Genomic DNA, 22,614 nt, shown 5'->3' on the forward strand with positions numbered 1-22,614 from the left:
AGGTCCTGGGCTTTTCTTTGTTGGAAAGCTTTTAATAGTTATGTCAATTTAACTTAATACTTAATTTACTTAATACAGATACTTAATACTGATCTGTTTTTTATATCCTCATGGCTCTATTTGGGCAGGTCATATGTCTCTAGGAATTTGTTCATATCTTCATGATTTTCTAGCTTATTGGAGTATAAATTCACAAAATATATTCTGACGATCCTCTGGATTTCAGTAATATCTGTGGTGGTATTTTCATTTTCATCACATTATTTTAATGTATGAACTCAGTGCTGTATTCTTTATTTTTAGAACTGCCTTTATACTATCCCAGAAATTTGGATATGTTGTATCCCTATCCTCATTTGTTTGTTAGATTTTTTTTCTCCCCTGATTTCTTCTCTGATCCATTCAAAATTCAAAAGGATGCAAGGAATTATCTCTCTCTGTTTTGTGTTTGCTGTGATTTACTTGTTTCCTAGAATATGTTCTATTTTATAAAATGTTTCATGTGCTGCTGAGAAGAAAGTGAATTCACTCATTGATGAATGAAATTGTTTATAGATGTCTTTTAAGTCCATTTAGCTAATGGTATTTTTAGACTTGAAGATTCTCTAGTTTGTGTCTGAATGATCTATCTAGTGGTGAGAGAGGTATGTTGAAATCACACAGTATTATTGTATTGTGGTCTATTTGATTTTTAATATTGAGAAATGTTTGTTTTATGCACACACATCTAAATCTTCTTGTTGAATAATTCCATTAACCATTATGAAGTGATTTTCTTTGTCTCTTCTGATTAATTTTGTCTTGAAGTCCATTTTGTCTGATATGAGAATAGCTACTTCTGCTTGTTTATGAGTACAATTTTCCTGGTATATCTTTTTCCATCCTTTCACCTTTAGTCTGTGGATGTCTTTGTCTGTAAGATATATCTTTTATAAACAACATATTGTTGGGACTTGTTATCTAATTCAATCTATCAATCTGTGTCTTTCAATCGAAGAGTTTAGACTGTTTACTTTCAATGTTAGTATAGAGAGATGATTTTTATTTCCTCCCATTTGATTTATTTCTCATGTTTATTTCAGTCTTGGTTCTGCTTTAATTAACTATTTTTCTAGTGTAATACATACCTGACCCTTTTCTTTTTCATTTCTTCTTCATGAAAAATTTCATGGAGTGTTTTATATTGCAGACTTGTGGTTATGAATTCTTTTAGTTTCTGTTTATCACTAAAGGTTTTCATTTCATTTTGATTTATTTTTTATTGTTTGTTGTATTTAGTAATACATGTCAGCAGAATGCATTTTGATTCATTGTACACAGATGGGGTACAAATTTTCATTTCTCTGATTTTACACAATGTAGAGTTAACCATTCATGTAATCATACATGTACATAGGGTAATGATGTTTGTCTCATTCCACCGTTTTTCCTTCCTCCTCCCTCCCCCGCTTCATTTCCCTCTACACAATCCAGCATTCCTCCATTCTTCCCTTACCTCCTATCCCCTCTCACATTGTGTATCAGCATCCACTAAATGGAGAAAACATTTGGTCTTTGGCTTTTTGGAATTGGCTTATTTCACTTAGCATGATATTCTCCAACTCCATTTACCTACAAATACCATCAATTTGATTCTGAAGGATAATTTTGCTGGCTACAGCAATCTTGTTTGGAACACTTTTTCTTTCAGAGTTTGGTATATATTACCCCAAGGCCTCCTGGTTTTTAGTGTCTGTGTTGAGAAATCAGTTGAAATTCAAATTGGTTTATCTTTAAATGTGACCAGTCACTTTTCTCTTGCAGATTTAAAAATTCTATCTTTATTTTGTATATTAGACATTTTCAGTATAATTATATGTATATAATTATAGTAGATCTTATAGTAGCTGTATTTCAATTCTGTATACTGGCAGTTTTATAAACCTCTTGTGTTTGAATTTTCAACTCATTCCTAAGATCTAGAAAATTTTCTAATATTATTTAATTGAAAACATTATGCATCATTTTAGTTTGTGTTTCAAAGTCTTCACCTAACTTGATTTTTAAATTTGCTTTTTGATGTTATTTCAGATTTTTTGAATAGTCTTGTCATCATTTCTTTTCTTTATGGTCAGCTTTATTTTCAAGATTATATAATTTGTCTTCAAAGCCTGAAAATCTGTCTTCAAAGTGGTCTAACTTATCAATGATGCCTTCCATTGAATTTTTATTTAGTTTGTTGATTTTTTTCATTTCCAGTATTTCCATTTGTTTCTTTTTCAGAATTTCTATCGCTTTATGGAAATAATTTTTCATTTCTTGTGTTTTCTCTCTAATTTCACTCCTTATGTCTTCTTTTAGCTCACTCAATATTTTAACTATGAACTTTCTAAATTTTTTCTTTTACATTTTATCCACTACAGTATTATATAGACAGTTGTTGAAGTGTTATTGACTGTTTGGGGTGATTTTTTTCCCTTGCTTTTTAATTGTGCTTATATGTCTACCCATCTGTTGGGAAGGTGATTGCTTCTTCTTTTATGTAAAGAACTCTTCATGAGATTCTTTTTGTTATGAACTGTGGGGTAGGGTGAATATTCAGGTATTGATACTTTAATTCAATGTTTGACCTCTGCTGATCTCAGTATCAGTGCCACTTTGAGAGAAGTCACTGAATCCTATTAACTATAATCACTTCAGAATCAATTCATGTACTATTCAACCCTATGAAAAGAAAAAAAATCTTATAGATATCATTCCCCACAGTTTCTCTAGTCCAGGTATAAACTTTTGTTAAATTTCTGGAACAGGTCAAAAAATTAGTTATTAAACTTGCTTTAACATTAGATGAGAACTTAAAAGGGGAAGAACAAAGATTGGGAAAAGAGAGAAAAAAGAAAAAAATAAAAGAAAGGATAGAAGAAATAATACGCACCAAGATAAAAAAAAAAAAAAAGATGAATGGAGGAATTAGAGATAGTTGCAAATAATGTAAAAGATAAAATAAAGGGTAAGAGGAATAAGTATATATTAGGACTTGGGGAACAAAGGTAGGGAAAATAGTTTCAAATGATGCTTTAAACCATTGGAAGAAGTACATTCAAATGGGTTCAAAGTACAAGGTTGGCTATTAGGATAACAACCAGCATTCATAATTAAGAGTCATATATATGATCAAAATTTATGCTAGATTTATTCATGGTAAACCAAGCCAATGTAAAGAAATTTCTTGTTGAATTTTGGTATGGATTTCATTATGATTTGAAACATTTAGATGTTCTTCATTTTTTGGCTTTGGATCCCTCCAGACATGCTAGGGCACAGGAACCACTCCTCAAATTTCTATCAGTTAGTTCTAGTTTGTCAGTCCAAGTGCCTGAGGCTCACTGCTCAGGGGGTGCAATGTTGTGTTTATTGGTTGTTTCTTTTATGTGCAGGAACTCAGGATACAGTGATCTGGACATTTGCTGTGATTGCTATGGATCACCTGGCACTTGCTTCTTTCTACAGGATATTTTTCATTGTGGTATAGAGCTTGGTGGCTGTCTGCAAGCCACCATTGTAGATTCTCCAAGGGTGATATACAATGCAGGAAAGTTCCCCACAGCACATGGAGGAAGGTGCTGGCCTTATTACTGAGTAAAGGGACTCAGCTTATTCACCTGGGTTTTAGTTTCCACTGCCCCAGGTTGTGAACAACAGGTGACAATTCCCTCTGCTGACTGTGACTTGGGCAGGGTCCAGCCAGTACCTAAACAGTGCCCTATCACTCACAAGTTGTGACCAAGGGTTAGGTTGCAGTTGGTTCAGGCTGGGAGCTGAGTCAGGTTGGGGCTGTTGCTACATACTGCCTTGGAATCAGGCAACTCCCCTGACTGACCTCCCACTGGCTATGGCAAAGATCTGGGCACCTTCCCTTTAAGCCTCCTAGGGACTCAGACACCTTCTCATCAGGGTTTTCCACCAGCTGCTACCACAATCTGGGTGACCATCTCTCTATGTCACTGGATATTCAGGCAACTTTCCTTTAGGATAGCCCCTCTCAGACTGTAGTCACTGCAGTTAGGGGGACTGACCCTCTAGGCTTCTTAGGACTCAGGCAACTTTCTGCCACGCCTCCCTCCAGTGGCAGAAATTGGCAGAAGTTCTAATAGTTTCCCTTTTCTCTACTTACGACCAAATCTTCCTTACTGTTTAGATCTAAGCTCTCATTTTCTCTGCTATAAATTGTAGACTTCTGCTCCATCTCTGCGTGGCCTTCTTCTCTGTCTCTGCCTGGGTTTTTACAAGCAGGCATTCAGTCGGGCCAGTACTTCCTGGGCAGGGCTGTTCAACCCTGCTCCTCTTGATTGTGGTGAAGGGAAAGGGGTTTTAGTGACTCTTGGCTAGTCGTGATCCCTCTATAAGTTCTTTCTAGAGGAATTCTTAAGAAAACCCACTGCAGTGGTGCTCCCTCTGATTTAATTTTCTATCTGGAGGTGGGTTGATTTAAGGGGTGACTGGTCAGTTATGGGCTCCACAAAATGACTGCAGAGCCTGGCAGGGCTTCTATTCACAATTTGGTTTTATACTTCTTGATCTGATTCAAGGAAACCACTCTTCCCATCATGTTTTAATTTTTCTGCCAAAGGTTAATAGAGGGGTGAGTTTATGTTCTTTTTGCTTCTCTCTCTCTCTCTCTCTCTCTCTCTCTCTTTCTCTCTCTCTCTCTCTCTTTCTCTCTTTCTCTCTCTCTCCTTCCTCCCCCTTTGCTCACCCTTGTCTGGGAACTCTGCTTATTTTCCACTCTGGTAAACAATCTCCAAGTTTCTTCAGTTCCCAGACGTTGTAATATTGGGTCTTAGAGCATTTATCTTGTCACTCGAGTGTCAGATACTTTGCCCCTTCACTGCCTCCTTTCTGTGTTGTGAGGAGATCAGGGATCACTACCTGGTTCCTTTCTGCCATCTTTAGATTCCCTGCATACTGATATTCTTAAACAGTGTATTATTATTCAGATATATATTACTTAGATCTTTGGTCCTTGATGGAAATATTTTTTCTTTAAAAAGCGATGTCATCAATCACTATGGAGTCTAATTTGTTAATATTTGTCTATCCATCTACCTATCTATAATCCATCTATCACAAATGCTTGTTTTTTTTTAATCCTGCAACTGTATTTCAAAAATTTTGCAGAGATTTTGCAGTCACCCCTTAAATCAACCCACCTCCAGATAGAAAATTAAATCAGAGGGAGCACCACTGCAGTGGGTTTTCTTAAGAATTCCTCTAGAAAGAACTTATAGAGGGATCACGACTAGCCAAGAGTCACTAAAACCCCTTTCCCTTCACCACAATCAAGAGGAGCAGGGTTGAACAGCCCTGCCCAGGAAGTACTGGCCCGACTGAATGCCTGCTTGTAAAAACCCAGGCAGAGACAGAGAAGAAGGCCACGCAGAGATGGAGCAGAAGTCTACAATTTATAGCAGAGAAAATGAGAGCTTAGATCTAAACAGTAAGGAAGATTTGGTCGTAAGTAGAGAAAAGTGAAAGATTGAAACCAAACCAATTACCCATCAATATGCTGCAATTTAATAACTGAGGACTTTTTAAGACATATCTTTGTAGAGGTAGGACGAAGTTAAAAAGCACAAGACAAATGTGTTTGAACTGATTTGGAATACTCAATGAAATATGTCATCAAAAGAAAAAAGTCAGATTTTATAACAGTATGTAAAGTACATAATCGTTTGCTAAAATTGAAATGCATGTATGCACTCATAATCATTTAACATATCTCTCAAAAGATACACAAGAAATCAATAATACAGTTGCTTATGATGTATGATTAAATAGATCAACTGGTGTACAAAGTGGTAGTAGTTTTACCTTTTACTCAATTCCATTTCATTGGTTTATTAGTATTATGCATGTGTATTATCTACTTAAGTAAAGTAATTATATTGAAAGATAATACACATCTAGCAAGCATTGATTTTACTAAAAAATAAAAATGAAGCAAACACACTGTTAATGGGAAAACAGATAATAGACATGTTAAAGAAAACAAAACCTAGCCAGTTAACATGAACAATTTTAAGCAGCTGGTATTTAGTGTTAACATTTAAAAATATTAAGGATATTGAGAATATTGCAATGTGGTAAAGACTTATTTAAACAAATGTTGTTGAGTCAAAAGAATTTAATACTGCTGATACTTGTTGACAGCAATTAAAAAAAAATCAAAGTAAAATATTGTAAGGTGAATGAATGTTTGCAGACCCCTCATGATGAAATAGGTAATATTTAGAGTGATTGGAATGAAGAGAACAAAGTAAAGAGACTGGACACTTATTGCATGATTCTAGGTAATATTCTATATCTTTAATACCATCTATATTTTTAGGATGTCTGTCAGGTCCCAAAGGAAGGAAGAATAAAACAAAAATTTATTCAAGAGTATCTCTGCAAGGTTGGTATTGATGGGTTACCAGCATCTTTTAATTTATGAAAATCAGGCTGTATTTATAAGTTCTCTTTTAACAGTGTCTGCTGGTTGAAAAAGAGAAACCATTATTCATCCTTCCAGAACTGTAAATTCATGGTTTATCTGGGCAATGTATCAATCCAATGAGAATTACATGCTATCTTTGACTTTTTTTTTCTTTTGCACCAATGCTTTACAGGAATTTCAGATCATTCTGATTTGATACATATTAATATTGTTTCATTGAGTTCAACAGGATCATAAATAAACCTGTTCTCTCCATTCCTACCCTCTCACAGTGGTTAAAATTACTTCAGGTATTATTGACACAATACAGGGAAAATTCTCCTGTTATAAGAATAATAGGAAGGTCATTACTAGGAAGTACATATCTTTAAATTTTTTACTTCTAAACCATGAGCTAAGACCCATGAAAGAAAAGAGAATTTTAAAATACTGAATATTTACCATCATACAACTGTTTTAAAGTCTTTTGTGTGTTTTTTTTTTTTTTTATTCTCCTACTTCCCTACTCTGAGTAACCCCAGGTTTTTCTCTTCTTACCATCTATATCAACTTGCATGGAGTTGCTGTTTAGTATTAATTGTTTTCAACACAACAATTTGCATTTTCAGAACTGCTTTATTTTACCCTTATTATGAATCATTCCCATTATAACTCTTACCTGGTTTTATTCTAATTTTTAAAAAATGAAACCTTGTCTTTTGGTGAATATTTGCATGGCTTATTTTTTCCACCTCATTTAAAAAAAAAACCTTTCTCTATCATTAATGATCAGATAATGTCACTTAAAAATTTATTTTGAAATTTATTTTTGCTGTATTTTACCAGGTAAAATTAACTCCTCTGCATTTATCCTAAATACTGATATTTTGCAGTTTTTGCCATATATTATCCTTTTATATGCTGTGTTTTTCCTTTGCCTCTTGAACACATTTGAATTAGACACAACAAATGCCACTTTTCTCCTCATAAGTGAAAATGTGCACAGTTTAATTCTGATCACCATCTTTCCTTCAGTGTATTGAGGTCTAGTGTGTCAATTCCTCATTGATTTCACTCTCTTGTTACTATAATTAGCTTCTGTAATTCCTACAGTTATGGATTTCTGTGCTCAATATGCTTCCTTTAACTCACTTCATATTGAATCCAATTTCCTGAAGTAGATTTTATAAATATCCTTCAATATGGGTTTTCTGTAGTCAGCTTTCTCAGATTTAATTTGAATAAAATATCATTATACTCACTTTTACGAATAAAATAAAACTATTTTAGGTTGCAGTTGTTATGCTTCTGTCTCTTAGAATTATTACTTGGGGCAGACTACATTTTTCCAAAAGTTGTCATAAAATTTTCTTCCATTTCACAATCTCTTCTACAATGTGTCCCCACTTTCACACCCTGAGACATGGAATCCATGTTGCCCTCCTCCCCACAACAAAATGTTCAGGTTTGTGTGAATGAAACCAATTGACTGTGACAAAAATGAAGTTGCATGACTTTTACGAAGATCAAAAAGCATGGGCAACTTCTAACTTGTTCCTAGATACACAGACTTTCAAGCTCTGAGTTACCAGTTAAGGACCCTGACTATCATGAGGATTCTTGAGAAATAGAGGCTACAGGGACAGACTGCCTGCTTTCTTCACATCCTTGACCAAGGCCAAAACGGAGGCCCCCGTTAACAGCCGGAACTAGCCAATACCTATGTGAGTGAAGGCACCTCTAAACTAGTCCATTTCTTGGCTGCTGAGAATTCTCAATTTCGTTATCCCGGTTGAGGATCCAGACATTTTGGAGCAGAAACAAGCAGTTTCCACTGGGTATTGTCCAAATTCCTGGCCCACAGACTCCGTTAGCATAATAAAAGAGCGTTTTAAGACTCTGTGGTAATTGGTTATGCAACTGTAGTCACTAAATACTACAAAAGATGGAATGAACCATCTTTTGATCTATTTCTGTTGTTGCAAAAGCTTTTTAATCTAATTCCTTTTTATATAATCTGTATTATCACTCTGGTTGTTTTTAGGTTTTTCTAATAGTCTTTGTGATAGAAAAGTAATCTTAAAAGAAAAAGAAGTACTGATTGAAGTAAAGAAAGAAATGTAGATTTTGTGTTTTCAAATAAAAACACTACCTCTGTTTCTGGATGGTAGAATTGCTTCTGTCAAATCAAACCTTCATCTGAGAATGACTGAAGAACAATATAACACGATTTTCGAAATATGTTTGACAGTATTAAAAAATCATCAAGACAAGTACTTGAGATGGCAAACTCTTAAGAAGAAGGGGAGTCAGTGGGAACCAACATGCTGGTTTTGTCCTCACGCTCTAATGATTTATCAACAGAAGCCTAAAGTTTGTGATGTTGAGAAGAACTTTAGGTAGTTCAATAGGAAGTCGGGCTCAAATTAAAGTTTATGGTTTCCTAAGGAGAAGAAATTTTCAGAATTTCACTCAGAGGTATAAGGGTTATAGCTCAGTGGTCAAATGCCTGCCTATGCATAAGACCCTGGGTTTGATCCTCAGCACTGAAAAAATTCACTTGGGAAATAAAGAACTACAATGTATGTGTGTGTGTATGTATATGTATACCCACATATATGTAGCTTCCTTAATATATTTATGTACTATATTAACTGTAAATACTTGAACTAAAAAGAAAAACTGCGATTAGAACTCAATGCATGGCTTTAATGGGAGATGAGATCATGTTAAAAAGAACTTTATTCCTAAATTAAATAAACATCAGTAGGAAATATTCAAACTAAATCATAGATAGATTAAAGATGGGAAACAGAAAGTACCATAAAAATAAATGCTATAATATTAAGAAAATGAAAATTAAAACCATATAATTTCACTAAATACCCAAGGAATGATTAAAATTAAAAAGACTAACAAAAATATCAAACATTATTGAAATGTGAAACAATTGTCCACTCATACATTGTTGGTGGAGAAATAAATTAATACCAACATTATAGGAAAAAAATTTGGAAAAATCCCCTTAAGGTGAACAAATACATGACAAAGCAATTCTATTTCTAAACATACATATACAAAAGAGACACAGACACAGGTTCATCTAAAGATACTTATAAAAGTAGAGCAGCTGGGGTTGGAGTAGGCCTAACATTTGGCATTACCTAGGTTAGATCCCCAGCAACACACACACAAAAAATTAAAATAGTAATTTGTAAAAAGCAAAATAAAAAATAACAAAAGAAATACATGGGGAAAATTTGTGTTTTTAAAATATAACATATCCATAAAATAGAATGATACAGACCAAAAAAATTAATACAACATCAGCAGCATGGATTAATTTCTCAAACATAATGTTGAGCAAAAGCCAAACAGAAGACTACACATGATATGATTAGATTTCTTTCTTTCTTACTTTTTTTTTTTTTTTTTTTTTTTTTGTGGTAGCAGGGATTGAACCCAGGGCACTTAATCACTGAACCACATCCCCAGTTGTTTTTTATATTTTATTTAGAGACAGGGTCCTGCTGAGTTGCTTAGGACCTCACTAAGTTGCTGAGGTTGGCTTTGAATTTGGAATACTGCTGACTCAGCCTCTAGAGTAGCTGGGATTACAGGTGTGCGATATTGCACTGGCATTATTCAAGTTCTAAGTTCTGTAACAAGCTAAACTAATGTACGTTTTCAATAGTGTTAAAAGTGAGCATCATGGTATCTTTGGGAAAAAGGGAAATAGTTCCTATGGGGAAACATGAGGGAGATCTTCTGGGGTACTAGACCTTTGTTATTTGTCCATCAGGGAAGAAGAAACAGAGTATGTTCACTTTACCTGGGTAAAGGAATTAGTCTCTCCACTTAGGATTATTTTACTTTTCTATGCATTTGTTCTACCTATCTAATATGTTTAAGGATATTTTTTAATCTAATACTTACTTTCTTTTTTCTTTATGTAAAATTATGTAAGGAAAAATTTATCAAATTTTTCCCAGTTTCTTCAGTGGGTTTCTTTTCTATTATTAACTATGTATACTAGACATGATTTTCTTTTCTAAAATAAAATAGTACTGCTTTGTGCATCTATTTATCTATCATATGTATACATATGTATCTTTCTATAAGTGTATATAGCAGATGATTGAATTAGAATGTGAACACAAAATTATAGTTTATTGTTCAACTGTTGTATTCCATATTATTTCTTTTTTATATTAGGCACTACAATTGTTTAATATGGAAACTTAACAGTTTGAAATTGAGAGAAATAATTCAATCTCTTAAGCAGTATTTTTTGACCATATCTTTTAAATACACTGAATAAGTAGTTACTTGTCAAAAATAACATTTATTCATATTTGTATTAAGGCTTTATCAATTTTGAAATTCTTTATTTTCACTGCCCAAGATGATTTTAAGGTAAAAATGACTCCACAAAACAATTCAAGCATTTTAATTTTATTATTGAATTTTACTTCTTGTCCTAGTTCATACTACTTTTTTTTTCTTTTAAAATTTCTGGTGAGTTTTCTTCAAATTTGCATGAATGGTATTTCAGTCTCATTTGAAAGAATAATGGTTTTATGCTATTGTATTTCTTTAAGCAGGGTGCCAAAATTAAGACATACTTGTATCTCTACAATAGCAGAAAGTAATCAATCAAAGAAATATTTACAAACATGATAGACTTTGCATTGGCTTTTCTGTTTGCTACCAATTTATCGGTTCAGGTGGGAAATACAGCTGTCTTCAAGTTCATTTTGGGAAATTTGCCGCCACAGCAGTCTACACTGGTCATAGCCCTCCAAAATTTGCATGAATCTTTAGTAACATATTTTACTGATTTCAAAGTTATGTACAAACTTCCTGTTTTGAGTTACTGAGCCACATTCCCAATTGAAACCATAAATTTATAAAGACTACATCTTAAAGCTATCAGTGAACAACAACCCCAAATCACAAGAAGAAAGTATTCAGAATTTTTATTTTTATCTCATTGGGAAACTCCCAGCATTAATCATGCTTATAAAAATGCTGATGAAAAATGCCATGACTGGAAATTGAACAATTTGTAGGAGAAAATATGCATGCATGTAATTAAAAATAAAAAAAAAATTTACTTATTTATTGAGTGACAATCTTGTTTTCCAGTAATGGAGCTATATAATCCTTCCTGAACTCATGCACATAGCTATTGTCTATTCTCTTGGGTGCTTTAACTCTATCTTTTTTCTTTCTCTGATGGTAGATGGATTGACAGTAGCAAACAATGGTAAACTGGATAACTACTTAGCTAAACCTGAAAGGATTCCCACAAACAAATTGTAAATTTTCTAATTGCACAGGACATAAAATTTACTTGTTGATAGATATTCACGAATAAATATGAAATTGCTCAATATGAATCCATATAATTATGCAGATATTTTCTTCTTAATGAAATTAATGTAATATTTTCAAAGTACAAAAATGTAGAACTTCTTTTTCTAAGTTTTCTATGTCCTTAATACAATTCTGTTGGGGATCAAATCCAAGACCTGACACATGCTAGGCAAGCACTCTGCCACTAAGCTATATCTCCAACAAGAAAACTACTTTATATATAAAAACAAATGTACATTAAAAGATAATTAGTGCAGAAAATATGCCAGGCTAACACAAATCAAGAGTAAACTAGAGTAACTGTACAAACTCCAAAGAGCAAACTGCAAAGTAAAGGAAAGGAAGGAAAAGGGGATGTTACATAGTGATGAAGAGGTCAATTATCCAAGAAAACATAAGGACTTTTTTTTTTTTAGTACTGGGAATTGAACCCAGGGGTTTTAACCACTGAACCCCATTCCCAGACCTTTTTATATCTTATTTTGAGAGAGGGTTTCACTGTTTAAATATTTGTTGCTTAGGGCCCCACTAAGTTGTTTAGGGTGGCTTTGAACTTGAGATTATCCTACCTCAGCCTCTTGAGCCACTGGGATTACAGGCATGTGCCACTACACCCACCCAAAATGATCTTTAATGTGTCTATGGCTCACAGAACAGTGTCATGTTATGTGAAATAAAATTGATAGAATCGCCAGGTGAAATAGATGAATCCCCAATCAAGTTGGAGACATCAACATGCCTCCATTAGATAGAACATGCAAAAAAATTCAGTAAAGAGAGTTAAACTTAATAGCACTATCAATCAACTGGGTATCTATAGACTACTTCATCCAGCAATATAATATGCATTCTTCTCAAGTTCACATGGACTGATCATTGATATAGACAATATTTCAGACCATCAAACACACTGCTAAAATTTTAAAAGAAAGACATACAATGTTTGCTCTCATACTACAATGGAATTGAATTAGAATTAAATAACAGAAAGAGAACTGGATATTCCTAAAATATATGAATATTGAAAAACACACTTCTGAATAACACATAAGCCAAGAAAAACTCAAGAGAAATTTTTAAATAATTTAAATGGAAGTGATTGTACAACTTATCAAAATTTGTGGGATATCCAATCAGTATTTAAAAGGACATTTATAGCATTGAATGCATATGTTAGGAAAGAAGAAAGATCTAAATCAATAATCTAAGTGTTATTTAGGAAAATAGAAAAAGAAGAGAAAATTAAATCAGAAATAAGAGAAAAAAGGGAATATGAAGTATTGAGCAGAAATCAGTAAAAATAAAAATAAAAAAGCAAGAGGGAAAATGAATAAAACCAAAATTGGTTCTTTGAAAAGACCAATAAAATTAATAAGCCTCTAACTTGGCTAACTAAGAAAAATTAGATTTCAAATTATTATACTAGAATGAAGGAGTGGACATCACCACAGAGCCCATAGGCATTAAAAGAATAATAAAGGAATGCTATAAGCAACTGTGTTCCCACAGGTTGGATAACCTAGATGAAATGTATGAATTATTGAAAGACATACTCTACCAAAACTCATAAGAAGAAATAGATAAGCTGAATAGGGCTATATCTCTTAATGAAATTGATTCAATAATAATAGCCTTTCAAAACATAAAACACCAGGCATAGGTAGATTTACCAGTAATCTACCAAAAGTTTAAGGATTAAATTATACAAATTCTCTAAAATATGATTCAGATGACGGAAGCAGAAGGAATACTTCCTAACTCACTCTATGAGACCATCATGACCCTAATACCAAAACCAAAGACATTATTGCAAGCAAGGAAAACTAAAGACCACTGCCCCTGACAGCAGAGACTTGTGCATTAGAACTTGACTAAACTCACTTCCTTTCAGTTCCTTACCACCTCAGTACATTTTCACAAGTGGTTTACCTTTTCAGAAGTAACACATACACACACACACACATACACTTCACCTTGCTGGTCAATATTCATCTTTCAGATCTCAATTTGATCATGTCCTCTTGATTATTCATCTTTCTAAGACTTGAACATGTTTATATTCTCAAATTCAATAGGGCCTATAGTTGCTACTATCATGTTTTCTAGCTCTCATGAAGTGAACATCTTTGTAAAATTGCTTTCTTCCTTCTATTCATGCAAAGAGCACTACACACTGCATGGAGACTTTCTGCTTGGGCTGTGGAGTGGGATGACCTGACTTGCCATCCCAACACTACCACCTAACAGGTGTAAGATAGGACAGGATGCTTACCCTTTCTGCACATGTTTCCTCATCCATGAATGGGCATAATAATGGCATCTCTGTCATAGGAACTGAAACAGTTCCTGGCATTTTGTAATTATTCAGTAAACACTAGCATTTGTTATTTCCTCCCTCACTTCTAGATGAGCTAAATAGTTTGGTCCAGACCCAACAGTGTTTTGATTCCTTTTAGAAGTCATTTTTTTGGCACTTTTTTATTTTAATCAAAGATGACTTATTGTTTTTGCTATTCTCATAAATAATTTTAAAATTAGCATTTTATTTCAAGAGACTATGTAAGAAATTCTAATGAAGGTAAATCCTAAGAGCCTAACTTCAGTTTGCTAAATGACTGGCTGATTTTAGATTCATATTCAAAAGAAAACATTTTTCACAGTTCTATTTTTAGTCAACTGTATTGGTATTTCCTACAGATGGCATTCTGTACCAACTGAAACCAGCACAAAAAGAAAAAAAGAAACAAAGGTTATGACATTTAACATTGAATGCCAAGCTCTCTTGTCATCAGCAAACAGTGCCTCTTTTTGTTAATTTCTGTATCCACGAATTGTGACTTTTGTCTCTTTATTTAGTGATGGCTTTAGGCTTGTATTATTAGTTTGTATAGTTTCTTCCTGAACATTTGTCCTTTCCAATTTGTATTTTGTTTTTTATTTAAAAATCATTTTATTTAAAAGAGAAAAAAATCTATGCTTCATCCTTTTTTATTCCTAATAATAATAATTATTCAGTGAAAATCTTAAGTAATTCAGAAATTCCCTCTCCAACACTACTTTTCCTCACACACTAAAGTTGACATGGTACCCTCACCTTGTTTGTGCTTTCCCAGGACTCTCTTCCATTTAGTTATTGAAGAAGTTAAAGAAACTCTTTAAGGGGAAGTCTTTATGTAGAATTCACAGGAAACTTTCTAGTTCTTAATTACTGAAATTATTTTAATATTTGTTTCCTAAATTTGGTCATATATGTCAAGTGTCAGTCAAGTTTTCAGTATTTTATTTAAAAATAATTTTACTTAAAAGGGAAAAAGTAACTTTCCATTTTAACTTTCTCACATTTTCCTTCATTTCTCAGTGGTATCCAGGAACCTACACTTAGCTCAAATATGGTCTTCATTATTTAAGGATTTCATATTTGCCACTTCACCTACTTACTAAAATTTATTTTTAACCTACAAACCAATATTTCTCAGTACTTGTCCAGTCATTTGTAGACATGGCAGAGTGGGAAAAGTTTTGAGTCATGCTTTCCCAGTTGTGGCTGAACAAGGTAATGCTTTGCCTTCTCTTTTTAGCTCTTACTATAGAGAACTATGTCCTTTCCCATTCTATTCAGGGTCATATTCCCCTAAGTCTTGTGTTTTTGCTTGTGATTTCTCTTTAAAATATACCTAAAGAATAGTGTTGAAGTCTAGTGATCATAAGCACAGGAAGACTGACATACCTATGGAAATAAAAGAGTTAGGTGATAGTGTTCGGGCTCGAGTCATGGTGCTGCTGGGCATGTGTTCAATGTTAATGAATTAACAATATATATTATGTGTGTCTTTAGACAGAAATATGTACAAAGCCAGTCTGTGTATTATTTTATTGGTTCACAAAAATATTTTGATGAGAGGAAGCTAACCCTGTATTTCCCTGAGAAGCAATGTTTCAATATTTGGTAATTCAATTTTCAAAGAAATTTTACAGAGCATAACTATTATGAATAATAAGAATCAATCATACTATGTTGTTAACTCCAAACCTATGGAATTACACACATATGTATATGTTTATATGTGTGTAATGGACTACGTTGTCTGTTACCATACTAAGTTGGATAATCTAATGACTTTTTAAAAGTGGAATTGAATAGTTTCACTAAACTGATGAATCAAACTAGTCATTTAATATAATATAGTTGTTATTTTATATCAATAGAATGCTGAAATATCTAGTTTTATTAATTCTCTAGTTGCAAAGAATTCCACAAATGCTGCAAATGAACAAGTTGCCATCAAAGAGAAAAGAGACTAAACTTAAATATCTTGCATTTTAATCATATTTCTTGCTACTATCCAGGTAGAGTTTTGGAGTATTTATTGGAAGCACTAAAAGATCCCTTCAAGATCCAAATTTCAGAACTGAGAATATAGGCTAAAAATGATGAACATTTTATAAAGTTTAACAGAAATGTTGGAAAAGTCAATTCAAATGTATTCAAAATGATTTATGTTTGCTTACATTTACTAGATTAAACTAGGGGTCAACAAATTAACAGCATTTGATCCTAAAAGATAAATGATTGTGATTTATTACAAAAATATGTATTAAAAAACTGCTATTGCCAAAAGTAGGATTACATCTGTGAATGAGACAATTAATGTCCCTATTTTGTGAAACATGGTCCAACAGGTAGACAACCAATAAAATCTTCAGAAATAAATAAAGATAGTGATTGATATATATAATAAAGATGATACATTAGGGAAGCTGCTAAAAAGCGGTGATAGAGGAGGCCATCTTAGATATTCTGAGTAACAGGAAGCCTTGAGAAAGTTCAAAGGCTAGATCAATTCAGACAGAAAGAATATCAAGTAAAAAATCCCAAAGTCTTGGCAGATGATGGCACAAGTCAAGATTCAGAAAGAGAAACAGTGTGTCCAGAGCTGGGGTCTTAGGAAATGAAGTATAAAGGTAGTAAGGCAGAATAACTACACCTGTGTCTGCCTCATTGGATACAGCATATCCAGTTATTCAGTTCTGGGTAGGCTCCCATGTTCCTGCCTTTTCAGCCTTCACTACTCCTAAGTGAAACTACAATAGGCTTTCATGCCCCCTTCAACACCCTTCTGAGACTGCAGAAATCCTATGGTGGTATTTCACTCTTTTCTTCTTCCCAGGAACAAATATCTCTGTTTTTGTTTTTTTGTTGTTGTTTTTTGTTGTTGTTGTTCTTGTTGTTTTCACTGCTGTCAGACCTTCCATCCTCAGAAATGTCCATTCTCTAAGTTCACTCCTGCAGTTACCTCCAGACACACTTGATAACTTCTCCCAAGAAGTACCTCATCATGTATCTCTTAGCTCCAGACTGCTAGAGTGTGTGGGTATGAGGACTGGACTTCAAGAGCACATACCCAGAGTCTGAGAGATTCTCTTGGACCACAACTTCCTCTCCCATAAGGAGTAAGAGGAAAACTGGTGTAAATCTCACTCACAATTAACTCACACTTGGAAGGATGCCTTTGTTCCAAGATTTACCCTCCTTGACAGAACTGGGAAGACCTGTGGCAAAGGCTGTCATAGCAGGGCTGGTTCTTCTCTAACCATGGCTGATCCCAACTGTTGGCTCTCTTAAGAACATAAAAATCCCATCTGACATTCTGTTATACTGCAAATTCCTATGGATAATACTTTGTACTCCAGCAAAAGTCAGTTACTCAATGGCATAGTCCTTATTCAGAGTTTCATATTTTTAAATATTATCTTCAGTTGCTCTTCACCATAGCTTTCCTTTGCTCTTATGACTTTTTCCTAAGTCCAAAGTTATTAACTATTGTAATTGTAAAGGTTTTCAGGATTTTCCAAATTTTTAAATTTTACTTTATTATTTTATGGGTCTAAAGTTTCCATAATGCTATATTCCAGGGATTCTTGAATTCTGATCTCACCCAACAAATAAAACAATTATATTAACTAGTCTGAACTCAGCAGGATGAAAATGAAGATGGTGATTGATGATTATGATTATGATGATGGCTAGACAGACATGTGATTTACTGAGGACTGACTGTGTGCCTTGCAGTGTACTTAACACTTGTAAATGCTATCTTCTATAATCTTCACAACATTTCTATAAAGAATACCATCTCCACAATACAAATGAAAATTAAGACTCAAAGCAACACAGCTAGGAGGTGGTGAAATCAGAATCCCAATATCATCATTCCACCTCCAGGGCCCTCACTCTTAATCATACCACTGTACAAACATGAAATGGCTTTGTTTCTAGTTCATCATTACACCAAGCTGAGACTTCACTCTTGAATCTCCTAGTCACTTTAATTAAACTACATCTACTTTAGAATGCCAATGTCACATCTAACTCTGAACAGAATCTGTACCACTACCACCATCCCCACTTCTTGATTGGGTTTTATTTGGAGATGAGAAAGTAGACTAGAAGGTAAATGGGTGTGTGTGTGGGGGTATTGTTCTTGTGTGTGTTTCCTGCGATACTACTCTTTTCTCATGGTTAAAGAGGGACAAGGAATAAATAAGAAGCAGAATTGTGTTTTGAGATTTCCTGGAGCTGAGACGTCTTTTCGTCTGGTCTCTCTCTTTCTGCCCCGACCACCAGGAAGGTGTTATTGTATTTCAATCTCAATGAGCCAGTGGAATACATACTGGATATAATTTTTTTTCAATAACTCTGCAAGTGAACAGTAACAGTCCCCATATCAGTGAGGCTCTAAGAGGCTAACTAGAGCTAAGAGTCAACCACAGTTACCTTCAACTCCAAAATCCATGTTCTACTGTACCTCATTGTCATGCCAAGAATGTTCCTAGAAATCCAATCACAAAATGGAATGTCAGTGCATATTGGACTATTGCTTATAAACAATTGAAAAGGCTTTAGTCAGATAAAAAAAAGGAAATTTTATTTTAAAGTCTGATAAGCAAAATACCAAGTGTGGTAAGAAATATTATTCTTTTCCTTATTGTAAAAAAAAATTTAGGACAGTATTATTTCAGTTACTTGTTAAGCAGCATTTTAAAAATAAGAAAAACAATAAAAATAATAACAAAATCATAGAAGCCTTGGGGAGAAATAGAAATAATTTCAATGTTACTGACACAGAAAGTATCATATGCTCTGAAGAAAGTCTACACATCTTACATTAAAAGTAACTTTAACATTGAAAGTACTTTGCTCAGACAAAGTTAATATTTGATATGTAGAAATAAGCCTTATACATGTATTTAAGGATTTGTGAAAATAAAAAATGTAGAAAGGATTAATTTTCCTATAATAGTAGGGACATATTATCCAGTACAATTAAGCTGTCTAATACAGCCATGTTATCTTCAGTAAAAACTTTGTATTTGGTTGTAATTTTCCTAGATATTGGCTATCCAAGCATAAATGAAATATAAAGCTCTCTGACCACAATGTATGCTTAGGTACCACTGGATACTGAGGTGTACATAAATTATGACAGTAAAATAATTCCATAATAGTAATGAGATTCAGAAATCAGATAATTTAAGGAAATTTGGCATAAAAAACGAGCTTATATGACGTGAGTTTCTAAATCAGTGAAAATAATGCCATTTGCAATTTCTTATGATCTGAGCACCTACTATATGAAGACACTATGCTGGGGGCTCTGGGAGATACAAAATGGTGACAACTTTAGGGATTATCGATTTACTCTATAAGGCAGTTTGTCTGGTAGCTGGAGCTGTGTGACAAACTCTAATTAACCTAAGTCATGCAATCCTTGGCATTTACTGTTCCCTCTGCCTGGAAATGTGTAATCCTAAAATCATTTTAGTTGTACCTGTTAAAAATTCCTGTCTCAACTCAAATGTCTCCTACTCAGCAGGATTTTCCCCAACATTCAATCTAAAGTGACCCCCTCTCCCAGCTTATCTTCCTATTTCTTTAGTGTAAATAACTTTCATTATTAATTACAAAGTTCACATATCTACTTATTGTTATTGTTCATCTCTGCTACAGAAGTTTATGTTGTTTGAAAGTGGAAACTTTTTATGCCCATCATTTCTGTATATACCCAGTGCCAAGAAGGATATCTGGAATATAACAGTCACAGAATTAGAAAAGCTTGAATTATTGAATCAGAGGAAATATGAATGCATAGCTTTTTCTTCCTCCTATTCATTTATTCAAAAATATTTTTGTTAAATTTCTCCCAGGTGCCAGAAAATTACGTACTGGGATTACAGTGTATGACTCCCTGAAGGAACTTACAGTATTATCAGAACAATAGACACAGAAACAAATAATGAGGTAAATACAATAAGAGAGAAGAGTATTGTTGGCAAGACCAGGCATAGGCAGAAGCCTAGGACCATTGGGAAGCCATCATTAGGATGTGAACTCCAACCTAATCTTAAAGAGAAATAGCAGCTAGCCAAGAAAAGAAGTAATGGGCAATGAAAGGAAAAGTAAAATAGAAGCAGGAAAAAGACAAAGTTTTCTGGTTCTAAACAGATGGAATAAGCACCTTCTACCCTATTGCTCTCACTATAACAAAAAAACAACAAAATACATGGAGTAGCTCTCAGAAAGCATTGGAAGGTAAAAGGAAACAAGGTAAACTGATTAGATTTCAGAAACTGAAGATGAATACTGGAGCATTCTGCAGTTAGAAATACCAATGGGCACACTTCAAAAAGACCTAAGAAAAGTAAAAGCCCTCTTTTTTTCTCTGGCCAAAGGACCAGGAAGTAGTCAGCTCTGCAGAAATCTGCTCTGCAAATGTGCCCACTTTACCTCTGGGTGCCATGGAAACTAGGGGTGGTATCTGGTCAACCACCCACCTTACAATAAATAACGACAGCAGAGATAACTCCCCCACTCTCACCAGCTGGGGCTGTAAAACCTTTAGGGTGAAGCCTTTTTGACCACATCTACCCTTCCTCTGGCCTCTGTGAGGACGGTGAGATGGAGTTCTCACATCACAACTGCAGTAAGTGAAAAAGAGCCAACAGATGGCATGATATGCTAGCCCTTTTGAATTAGAGAGTGGAACAGAACCATGGAGAAGAGAAAGACGAAGAAGCAGATCTTTTAAATTTGTGCATTTGAAATCCTGGGAGAAGATTCCAAGCAAGAATCAACATACCAAATGATTTGAGAATTGAACTACACTATGTAATATTACCCACGTTTCAAATTGGCCTCTCAGGAGCACACAGACAGAGCAGACCACTCTAGCACAGGAAAGACCCAGAAAACTAAATTGACATTCAAATCACAACCCCTCAAAATGGGCTACAAGGTGTGCTCTGATCCTGAACTGGTTGACTGCTTGCTAAAATAGAAACACTAAATAAGATGCAGAGAATCATAACAGTATTCAACATGTTCTAAATATAATACCTATTGTGTCAAAATCAGAAATATCGCATCTAGAATAAAAGACAATTAATGGACACACATACTGAGATGGCACAGATAGTAGAATTATATAATAATGTGTTCAAATGAAAAGTAAAAAATTAAAAAAAAATTACTGGAATGGCTGAAGAGCAAAATAAAAATGATAGAAATTTAATATCAAAGAATCAAAGTGATTCAATGTATGACTGAATCATTTATAATTTATTTTTATTTTAAAGAGAAAATAAATGGGAAAAACAGATGTAAACAAAGTTTCAAAGACCTGTGGAACAAAAGCATAAGAAAAAATGTTTAAACACCTAGAAATCAACATACTTTTAAAGAATATATGGGTCAAAGAGGAAATTTCAAAGGAAACTAGATTTTTGCAAGTGAATAAAAATGAAAATTCAATCTATCAAAATCTGAGATGCAGCTAAAGTAGGGAACTGAAAGAAATTTATGAAGCCACAAGTTTACATCACAAAAAGGATTTTTCTAAGTATGTAATGTAGATTTTCACCTTGTTAAACTAATAACAGAAGAACAAAATCAATTTAAAGCAAACAGGGAAAGACAATGTAAGAATGAAGTCAGTTAAATTGGAACCAGAGAAACAACAGAAAAATCAATAAACCAAAAGCTTTTTCTTTGAAAAGAAAAAATAGCAAAAAATAAAGAAAAAACAGAAAGACATAAATTGCTAATATCAGGAAATAAGTAAGAGGTATCTCTTTAGACCCTACACATATTAAAAAGTTAATTAGTAAATTCTCCAAACAATTAGATATCCATAAATTCAACAATTGAGATAAAAAGACCAATTTCTTAAAAAATACAAAGTACTCAAACACACTCAAGAATAAATAGATAATCTTAGTCATCCTATATACATTAGATTCAAATTTTAGTTAAAACATTCAAAATTAAAAAAAAAGAAAACTTCAGATCCATGTTGTTGTATTGGTGACTTCTACAAAACTTCTATTTAAGAGAACAATAAAATCAATTCTAACTAATCGTTTCCCCCAAAATAGAAGGGAGAACATTTCCCAACACATTTATGTGACCAGCATTATCCTAATACCAAAAATAAATTTAAAAAGAGCACATAGAGAGAACTATAAACAATCTGTCTTGAACATAAACACAAAATCCTACACAAAACAATAGTAAATCATACTAAATATTAAACAAATAATACAACATGACCGAGTGAAGATTATTCCAGAATGCAAGACAACTTTTATAATTGCAAATCTTTCAATGTAAATACCATATAAATTTTTAAAGAATAAAAGTCATAGGATCCAATCAACTGATGGAGAAAAAGCATGTGACCAAACTCAACACTCACACATAATAAAAACTCAAAAAAACAGGAATT

Source organism: Sciurus carolinensis, chromosome 7, assembly GCF_902686445.1.
Source record: "Sciurus carolinensis chromosome 7, mSciCar1.2, whole genome shotgun sequence".
In the NCBI taxonomy this organism is placed as follows: Eukaryota; Metazoa; Chordata; class Mammalia; order Rodentia; family Sciuridae; genus Sciurus; species Sciurus carolinensis.